Here is a 10,450-nt window from a genome sequence, read left to right on the forward strand (position 1 = left end):
GTGTCCATGTGTTCTTATTGTTCAACTCCCACTTATGAGTGAGAACATGCGGTGTCTGGTTTTCTGTTCCTGTGTTGTTTGCTGAGAATGATGGTTTCCGGCTTCATCCATGTTCCTGAAAAGGACATGAACTCATCCTTTTTCATGGCTGCATAGTATTCCATGGTGTACATGTGCCACATTTTCTTTATCTAGTCTGTCATTGATGGCCATATGGGTTGGTTCCAAGTCTTTGCTATCATCAATAGCATTCTTTTACATCCAAATAATCTAACTTGGAGAAAAGTACTGGCCAGAAGGTAGGAGCAGCAGCATTCTTAATCTTAAGAGATGTGTCTAAACACACACACACACACACCCCCCCCACTCTCAGTCAGATATAGCCATTGTAGCAGTACATGCTGCAAACTATTTTCTTATGCTTATTGTTTCAGCATGTCAGAGGGTCAGAAATGCAAACAGTACAGTGGCTCTCAAAGTATGGTCCTGCAATGGCAGCATTAGCATCACCTGGGAACTTGTTAGCAATGTAAATCCTCAGGCCTCATCCCAGACCTGGTCAATGAGAAACTCTGGGGATAAAGACTAGCAATCTAGTTTAAAACACCTCCCAGGTTGCCAGGTCTGTGCTGCATAACCCGACCCATGGATGAAATCAGTACTCAGACACAGGTATGCAGTGTAAAAGCAGTTAGGTGACTGCCTGGCTCTAGCGGCCAGCGAGCAGCCCTGAGAAGCTGGAGCTACTTGCTTTTATTCAATGCACGCACAATGCCAAAAACCTGGAGCCCATACAACCTGCAGGTAATTAACATTTATTGTTCCCCTTTCAGGAAACATCATGCAAATAATCAAAGGTCAGTTCCTAGTCAACATAAGTAAACAAGCTTGTTTAGATAAATTCCCCCACAATCCGTTGTACCTACTCCTTGCCCTCTGTCTCAGGATGATAGAACAGCTGCCTTCAGCTATTCTCCCACTGGGATTTACAGAACCTTCTGACCTTTCAGAAGGTTTGCATCCTTTCCCTATAGTTTTTCCTACCACGCTGAGCAATCTCCCCCATCAGGTGATTCTAGTAACAGTAATGTTTAAGAACTAGTGGAGTAGATGATGCTAGAACATTCAGTGTAGCCAAACTAGATACAAAACATTTTTCTGGAAAATTGATTCAACAGCACCCAAGTAGGGAGAAATAATCTACAGAAAATCCACACATTCTTTCTGTTTGTGAGCACTGAATTTGGATCACTGTTTCCATGTTCAAGTGCAAGAAAAGAAAAGCCATTCACAATGAGCCCATAAAAAACTGCTGCAGGACAAAGAAAAGAAAATGCCACCATGAACACTTGGAAGAAAATGATGGAGTTTTCTTAATGTGGTTTATTATAGAAAGAAAAATATATAAAACTATTTGACAAAATCATTATGAAACAGGAGCAAAACATCAAGAGACTAGGTTAAGCTAAAACACAGAATGTGATAAAAATGGAGTTTTTGTGGTTAGAAAAGAAAGAAATTTAAAAGTGCAATAGTAAAATTAAAAACACATTTAATGTTGCAACAACCAGGACTGACAATATGGAAAAATGAGATCAGAAATGTTGGAGACAAACTGTAACAAACTGACAGAACGACATAAAAGACCCAAACAGTGGCTAATGCCTGTAATCCCAGCACTTTGGGGGGCTGAGGTGCACAGATCGCTTAGGCCCAGAAGTTTAAGATGAGCCTGGGCAATATGGAGAAGCCATGTCTCTATTAGAAATACACAAAATTAGCCAAGCGTGGTGATGCATGCCTGTAGTCTCAACTCCTAGGGAGGCTGAGGTGGGATAATAACTTGAGCCTGGGAAGTTGAGGCTGCAGTGAGGTGTGATCAAGCCACTGCACTCTAGGCTGTGCGACGAGAATATCCAAAAAAAAAAAAAAAAGATAAAGACAAAAAAGATGACAAGGATGAGAGTAGATGGTGAATAAAAAATCTTAAAATGTGAACTATTCCTGAGAAACGTATTTCAATGATTATTAGCCATTGTTGCAGTGCATGCAGAGAGTTTGTTTTTTATACGCCTATATGTTGACGTATCAGAGAGCCAGAAAGTTTACAGAAACAGTAATCAGAGATACAACAGAAGATGACTTTCCTTAACTGACTAAAGTCTTGAATTCACAGATCCCAAAGTCTCAATATGTTTCAGGCAACAACCATTAACAATGAGAACACTCAACTTTCCACCTGGGTGGCAGAAGTGAGGGTAGGGGTGGGAGCTGGGGCTGGGATTAGAGAGGCTGTCACTTCAGAAAACTAAGCCTGACTAACTTGGGGATAGTTGGGGACTCTAAGTAAAATACTATTCAGGCAATTCACATTGGCAATTTACTTCGCTATGACTTGTTCCCTTTATTTGTCAGAGGAGCACTGTTATTTAGGTACAAGAATTCGGCCTTAAAATCCCTTTTCTTGATCAGGATGTATTGTCTGATGTTGAAGTTCACTTAATAATGGGAGAAGATTTGACTATCATAGAGCAGCTGCCTGGATGGTGGGACTATGGATGACTTTTTTCCTCCTGTAATTTCCAAATTATTTCCTGTAATGAGCATGTGTTATTCATTTACAAAATATCCACGGCAATACTACTGAGTATCAACCATGCACTTGGCACAGCTTTTTCTTTCTCTCTCACTCTTACTCTTCCATTCCTTCCCCACCCCACAATCACCAACAAATAAATATCCATAGGATACACTATTTACAACCTCACATTTAAAGAAAAAAGATAGGCTGGGTGCAGTGGCTCACATCTCTAATCCCAGCACTTTGGGAGGCCAAGGGGGACGGATCACCTGAGATCAGGAGTTCGACACCAGCCTGGCCAACATGGTGAAACCTCGTCTCTACTAAAAATGCAAAAGTTAGCTGGGTGGAGTGGCAGGTGCCTGTAATGCCAGCTTCTCAGGAGGCTGAGGCAGGAGAATCGCTTGAACCCAGGAGGTGGAGATTACAGTAAGCTGAGATCATGCCACTGCACTCCAGCCTGGGCAATAGAGTGAGACTCAGTCTCAAAAAAAACAGAAAAAAGATTTTTTTTTTTTTCTATTAGCTCACCATGTAAAAATTTCAGGATAAGTTTCTGATTGGCCTAGCTTGGGTCCAATCACTGTGAGAGGGAGGAACAGAAATTTATGACTGTCCAGTCCTGGGCTATATGTTCTGTAGGCAAGATGCTCTAATTTTCAAGTTCATTCAAAGTACATGATTATATTTTTTGATCATTCCACAACGCATACATGTATTGAAACATCACATTGTACCCCATTACATAATTATCAATTAACATAAAACTTTAGAAAATGCAAGCTACAAAACTGAACAAAAGACACATGGCTGTAATTAGGAAAAAAATACATAAGGAATTTGAGAGGGAGGGTATTTCTTTTCCCCAGAAAAACCAGGTCATCTGTGTCAAGCAGTCACAAACTATAGAGGTCTTCCACTACAATCCCAGGTCCAAGAGATGCTGGGATACCTTGCATCACCATTCTTGTGTATCTTCCTAAAGTCTACCACCAAGACTTACACATGATTCCATAAGCAACGCCTGAAGGACTGGCAGCTGTCTGAATTTGACTGATACTCTGGCAAACCAATCTTGAAAGTATACAGAGCTGAGAATATTATCTTGATGATATTTCCCACTACATTCCAAAGTTCAAGAGAGGTTCGGTTACTCTACTCTGCCCTTCTAATTTATTGCCCTCTAATGGAACAGCACAAGTTAAAGACTATCTTGTAATCAGCAGCAACTAGAGGCATCAGCAACTGCCTGAATTTAATACTCTGGCTAGCCAATTTTGAATGTGTACAGAATTGAGAATATTATCTCAGGTTCCATATTCCCCATTGATTTTACACAATCAATGATTGAAACAAGGTGAGTGCTAGGCAACCTGGAAGGCTTCAGTTTATCAAAGGATTGTCATTCCAGACAGCTGCTGCCTTTCCTGATTTGGATGATTTAGAGGATGACAGCATAATGAACGATAGTTTTAGTGTTGTGATCCTTCACTACTGCCCTTCAGGCAGCGCTCAAAAACAACAACAACAAAACTCCGAGTTCTCTTGCCTGCTTGTTCCTGCCCCTGAAATAGGATGACTAGGTTCAGTAACTGTTTTCTTTAATAAAGGAGGAATGAACACATGTTAATGATTGTGCATTGTTAACTTACCAGACCAGGAAGAAGGAGAGTTGACTTGGCCACTTAGCTGACATTCATCCTTTTCCTGTTTAGAGTGTCCATGTTTTCCTTCATGTAATCACTTCTCTCTGACCCTTCGTTCATACCCCTTTGGGTGGAGTTGAATTCATTTCCTGTTCTAGGGATGGGTATGTGGCTCCAACCAGACCCATCCCAGCATGCACTACTGTGGTTATAGTGATTGGGTCAGGGATAGTCACATGATTCAAGTTGAACCAATGAGACATAAACACACTTCATGGTTAAAGGATCGGAGGTTTAGGTTCTCCACAGCTGTATTTGAATCTTGAATTAAACTTGGTGATGCTGGGAGCCATTTTGCCATCCCACGGGGTCTAAGAATGAAGCCAACACAGAGGAAAATGTTCTGGCAGATGAAGAGAGCCTTCATTCTGATTACATAATTTGAACACCTTGTTCAGGCCTCACCTGAACCTAGTTCTGGTCCTCAACCTTTCATTTATAGGAGTTAAGACCCATTCAGGGTTGGTTCTCTATCACCTGAAACAAACAAAATAAAGACCTCTTCACTTAGGTTCCAGTCCCAGCCCTGCCACAAACTAACAGTGTGACGTGGAGTAAGCCTCTTTATTCCTCTAAATTTAGGTTTTCTCATCTATGAAATGAAGTCATTAGATGAGGCAGATATTTGAGCTTTGGCATTCTAGGGTATTACACTGAATTATTGTTTCAAATATAAGTTTTTGTCAGAGGAGACAGGCAGAACATCCTGAATTCAGGCCCTTAGGAAAAATAGATGGATTGGAGCAAATGTATCAAGAAGTCTTTCCAGAAAGGGAAAAGGATATTTGAAGTGTTTAGTAGGAAGAGCTGATTCTCCGCACATTTCAATATTTGAAGAGTCAGTTGGTAAAAGTGTGTGTGTGTGTGTGTGTGTGAGGAGTTATGTGTTCTTTATAACTTTCAATCATTTGAATTTCTTCCAACTTCCAAGTTTGACTTTTGTAATATTAAAAAGATATAGAATAATATGAAAAAATGGCTAAATGTAATTATGACCCTAGACTGGTAGGCTTTATTATTTTTGGAATTCCTGACATGAGCTTGATGTCTTATCGTTCTAACCCAAATGTCCCTGAGGCTAGACTTTGAGAATTTTTTACAAGAGTGAAAATTTCAAAATAATTTAGCAACTGACCTAAGGTTAACATTTCATAAAACAAGAGTATTTTAATAGAGCAAGAATTTAAAAATAGTGGGACATTTTATCTTTAAGCAAAGAAAATTCTTCCTTAGAAAAGATAGTTGCCAATCTAATTCAACATTTATATCTTTCTTTCAAGCTTTCTTTCTGACTTTCCCTATGGTCTCCTAAGCAACATATAGTTAAATTTCCCTTTTAAAAATCCTAATAGTGTTTGTCTTTTAATAGAAGAAATTAAGTTATTTATATTTACTGTAATCACTGTGTTAATTTTCTTGCTGTCATCTTAATTTATGTTGTTTGCTCTTCTACGTCTCTTGAGGGTTCCCCTTTCTAGATTCTAGCTAATTGGTCAAATGTTCTTTCTTCCTTTCATTTCTTCAGTGAAATATAAATGTTTCCTCTTTTTAGTGTTTTAACTTACATGTATACTTTTACAAGCATAAATATGTTTCCAATCCTGTTTTCTTAGCAATTTCAAAAATTAATCAATATTCTAAAGCCCACTCTCACCCACAAACTAAAAAGGCAATCCTTCATTTCTTCCGTCCTTGGAGATTCATCTCCCAGGTTTTATTTTTCAGCATTTTGGTGTATGATTAATATTTTGTTGTAGGTATGCATGGACTTTATCTATTTGATTTTATGTCATCCTCTTTCTATTTTATTAACTTATTTAATAACTGCATTGGGATTTTACACCTGCATTGTGAGCAACTATCTGTATGCTCCCCCTATTATTTCTTTGGCTTTTCTTAGTTCCATTACGTCTGTCTAGAAGCACTCTAATGAACTTTGGGTTTCCTGGACCTTTCTCTTATGTGTCAACTTTTCCATTGTAATTTTTATGTTATTGGAGAGAATGCTTTGACTAGATATTCCATATCACTAAGTCACTAAGTCAATTCATTTTTTTTTCTTTTTTTTTTGGACATAAGGTCTTGCTTTGTCACCCAGACTGGAGTGCAGTGGTGCCATCATAGCTCACTGCAGCCTCAACCTCCTGGGCTTAAACCATCTTCCCGCCTCAGTCTCTTGCATAGCTTGGACTCTTGATGCATACCACCCCATCCAGCTAGTTTTTTAATTTTTTTTTATAGAGATGGGGGTCTCACTCTGTTGCTCAGGCTGGTGTTGAACTCCTGGGCTCAAGTGAGCCCCCTGCCACAGCCTCCCAAAGTGCTGTGATTACAGACAGGCACCACCGTGCCCAACCTCAATTCTTTTACTTAATTTTTACTTCTACCATCAGCCTTTCCATTTTAGTTTTTAATATTATCAATTATATTCTAATTTCCAAGGTTTTCTTTTTTGTATTATGAAGTTATTCTTATGAATTACTCCAGGTTTTTCTGTCCAGTATGGCAGCTATTTAATTAGCTACATGTGGTAGTCACTAGCCATGTGACTAGTTAAATTTCAATTTCAGTTTAAATTAGTTAAAGTTAAATGAAATTGCAATTCACTTCCTTCACTGCCCTGGCCACATTTCAAATGCTCAATAGCCACATGTGGGTGGAGAATGCAATGTTGGGCAGTTCAGAGTTACACAGCATTTTCATCATCACAGACTGACCTGTTGTATAGTGCTGGTCTAGACTGATTAGCATTAGCAGCTAAAATGGTTTTCCTTCAAACACAAGGCAGTCACTGTCCACCAGGTAGTGAAAATGGCTGCTGACAGAATAGGAGCATCGTCATCTTGGACAAACACCACCATTTTGAGTTCCCCACGCTCCTAACCAAAATCAGTCAAAAGTCCCTCTCAGGTTTATTCTCCAAAATAAACCTGTCTTTAACTGTTAAGCCACTTTTCATGTTTCTTTCCTCTTTAATCTTACAGCTGCTTTGAGTGGAGAACAGCTACATCCATGTGGGCTTCCCTGCATGATGGGAGAGAAACTTGACTTCTCATTGTGAATGCTCTGTCTTAGTTGTGTTCAGCACAAGTTACTTGGGGCAGAGACCCATGTCCTCTTCAGCCACTTAAACTCTAGTCCTGACTTTATAGCGAAAACTGACTTCACAGAAAACCCAGGAGCAAGGTGCTGCAGCCAGCCTTTCTTTCAAATGGGGAATTCGTGTAATTGTTCTGTTGTTCTCTAATTTATGACCCTTAGACCATCCCACAGACCATTGCTTCTTCCAACCTGCTGTCTCCAATCTTTATTTTTCTCCAGAGTTCTGTTGGAAGAACTCAGTTTTACAACTGTCTCCTCTTTCATCTACTTGGGGTTATGGTCTCCTGAAGGCTGTTAAGGAATCACCATTAATCTGATGCCATATATTTTGTCTGTTTCACACATTTCTCAAAACTTTGGCTGGCTGATGGTGACATTTTCCATTTTCCAGCATTGCCATTGATTTATTCTTGCTCTTATATTTCCTCTGTCAAGATGTGCTCAGTCAGCCATCTTGAACTGAAAGGAGTAGCCCTATTTCTTAAGCTTTTGTGCCTACAGAATTAGTTTTATAAATAATCATAGAATGTCAGGGTTGGAAAGAAAATCCGAGATCCAATCCAATCCATTCGTTTTATAGATGAACAAAGTGAGACTCATATGAGAAAAGTGACTCACACAAACCTTCACAGCATGGTAACAGCAAAGCTTGGACAAAGAGGGCAGTCACTTGTCTCCTAGACTGGCCTCTGACCATTGTCTCCTGCTCTAAGAACCCTGAGTCATTAGAAGAGGTCAACGTCATCCAGGCACAGTGGCTCATGCCTGTAATCCAAGCACTTTGGGAGCCCGAGGTGGGCGGAACACAAAGTCCGGAGTTTGAGACCAGCCTGACCAACATGGTAAAAACCCGTCTCTACTAAAAATACAGAAATTAGCCAGGCCTGGTGGAATGTGCCTGTAATCCCAGCTACTCAGGAGGCTGAGGCAGTAGAATCACTTGAACCTGGGAGGTGGAGCCAAGATTACATCACTGCACTCCAGTCTGGGTGACAGAGCAAGATTCTGCCTCCAAAAAAAAAAAGGGTCAATGGCTCAGCCCAGGCATAGCCTAGGTTCAGCACGGTAGTTGTTCTTTTATGCAGATATTTTCTAAGCTCCTCCTAATACAAAAGAATGGGGGACTCCTATATTTAAAAGGCATTTTCGACTGAACTGAATGAAATTGAAAGAATCTTCCCCTGTTGATGGGAGTGTAAACTAGTTCAACCACTGTGGAAGACAGTGTGGCAATTCCTCAAGGATCTAGAACCAGAAATACCATTTGACCCAGCAATCCCATTACTGGGTATATACCCAAAGGATTATATATCATTCTACTATAAAGACACATGCACATGTATGTTTATTGCAGCACTATTTACAATAGCAAAGACTTGGAACCAACCCAAACGCCCATCAATGATAGACTGAATAAAGAAAATGTGGAATGTATACACCATGGAATACTATGCAGTCATGTCCTTTGCATGGACATGGATGAAGCTGGAAACCATCATTCTCAACAAACTAACACAGGAACAGAAAACCAAACATCGCATGTTCTCACTCCTAAGGGGGAGGTGAACAGTGAGAACATATGGAAACAGGGAGGGGAACATCACACACCAGGGCCTATCGGGGGGTGAGGAGCAAGGGGAGGAAGAGCATTAGGACAAATACCTAATGCTTGCAGGGCTTAAAACCTAGATGATGGATTGATGGGTGCAGCAAACCACCAAGGCACATGTATACCTATGTAACAAACCTTCACGTTTTGCACATGTATCCCAGAACTTAAAGTAAAATTAAATAAAAAAGAATCTTCCTCTTAACCTACAAATTTATTTACTCCAAAAGTTCCTTTCCCCAAGCACAGTTAAAAAAAAACTCAAGGTTATATTTCAAAAGTGTAAGAAGAAAGGGGCTTGGAAAATGCAAATGGTTCCCACTTAGGAATGACCATGACATTGCAGAATGGGTGGGAGAGCAGTGGATATGAGAAATAGGCTTCCCCCTTCCCCAGCAAGTTCTGGGGTGGGAGGTTATTGTCCATCTTAGTGAAATCTTTCATCTTGAGCATCTGCCTAATTGCACTGATCTACAATCTGTTTCCAGTGAAGCAAAGTAATTAATTGTTTTAAAATGCTTTTTGAGACTTTGGAAAACTGACCTAAGGTTAATGGTTCATAAACCTCATTTATGCTTCTATTAGAGATTTTAAAATGTGAGCTGATGTGCTTCTGGACTGGAGAGGAAGAGAGGCCCTCAGAGACCTGCTGTGAAACCTGTAGCAGTGGCTGCGGCCAGGGAATTATTCCTTTTTTTTTTTTTTTTTTTTGACATCTTAAAGGAAGAGAGGGGGAGCAACACAGATTCTCTGACATCATCTCTCAGAGGATTTGATGTAACGATTACGTGTTAAACTTGGAAAGAAGGTGTACGCTTTCCTGGTTCTAGAAGTTTCATCATCGACCCTCATCTAGTCTACAATGGGGATTGGAGACAGACTTTCCAGTCCTGGCAGAGCTCCTGTTTCCATGTATTTCTCAATAAAACACCTTCATCCCTGTACTTGGTCTCATAGACTGTGATCTTTCTAGGGATACCAATAAAGGCTCTCAGTATCTCTTCTAATATGAGCAATTCATTCCTGGGGATCACAAAGACTGACTTTGGGGATTACGAACTCACATGCATCCAGACACCAGACAGATAGCATAAATAAGTCAGGAAGAAGGATGGAGACTGGGGAACTGGAACAGGCGCATCCCTTTCAAAGAGGGGGTCACTGCTTTTCAGTTCTAGCTGGTTGCTGGCATGCAGAAATGTGTGCCTCGTGTTTCCAGAGGAGTCACAAATCCAGATAACAAGTGAAGTCTGACTCTTATTTGGTGCTGGTGACTAATTAAAAAATCGAGACACTTCCAGCTACAAACAACACACATCTGTGATTTCCCCCAACCTGGCCCCTGGTTTGAGATCTCTGGTTTGGTTCTCCCAGAAATAACTATCAAAATGCAAAGATAGAAAAAGAAAATTACAGAAGGAGCAGGACTGGAAAAAAAAAATGCAACGATGA

This window comes from Mandrillus leucophaeus, unplaced genomic scaffold, assembly GCF_000951045.1.
Source record: "Mandrillus leucophaeus isolate KB7577 unplaced genomic scaffold, Mleu.le_1.0 Scaffold390, whole genome shotgun sequence".
Classification (NCBI taxonomy): domain Eukaryota; kingdom Metazoa; phylum Chordata; class Mammalia; order Primates; family Cercopithecidae; genus Mandrillus; species Mandrillus leucophaeus.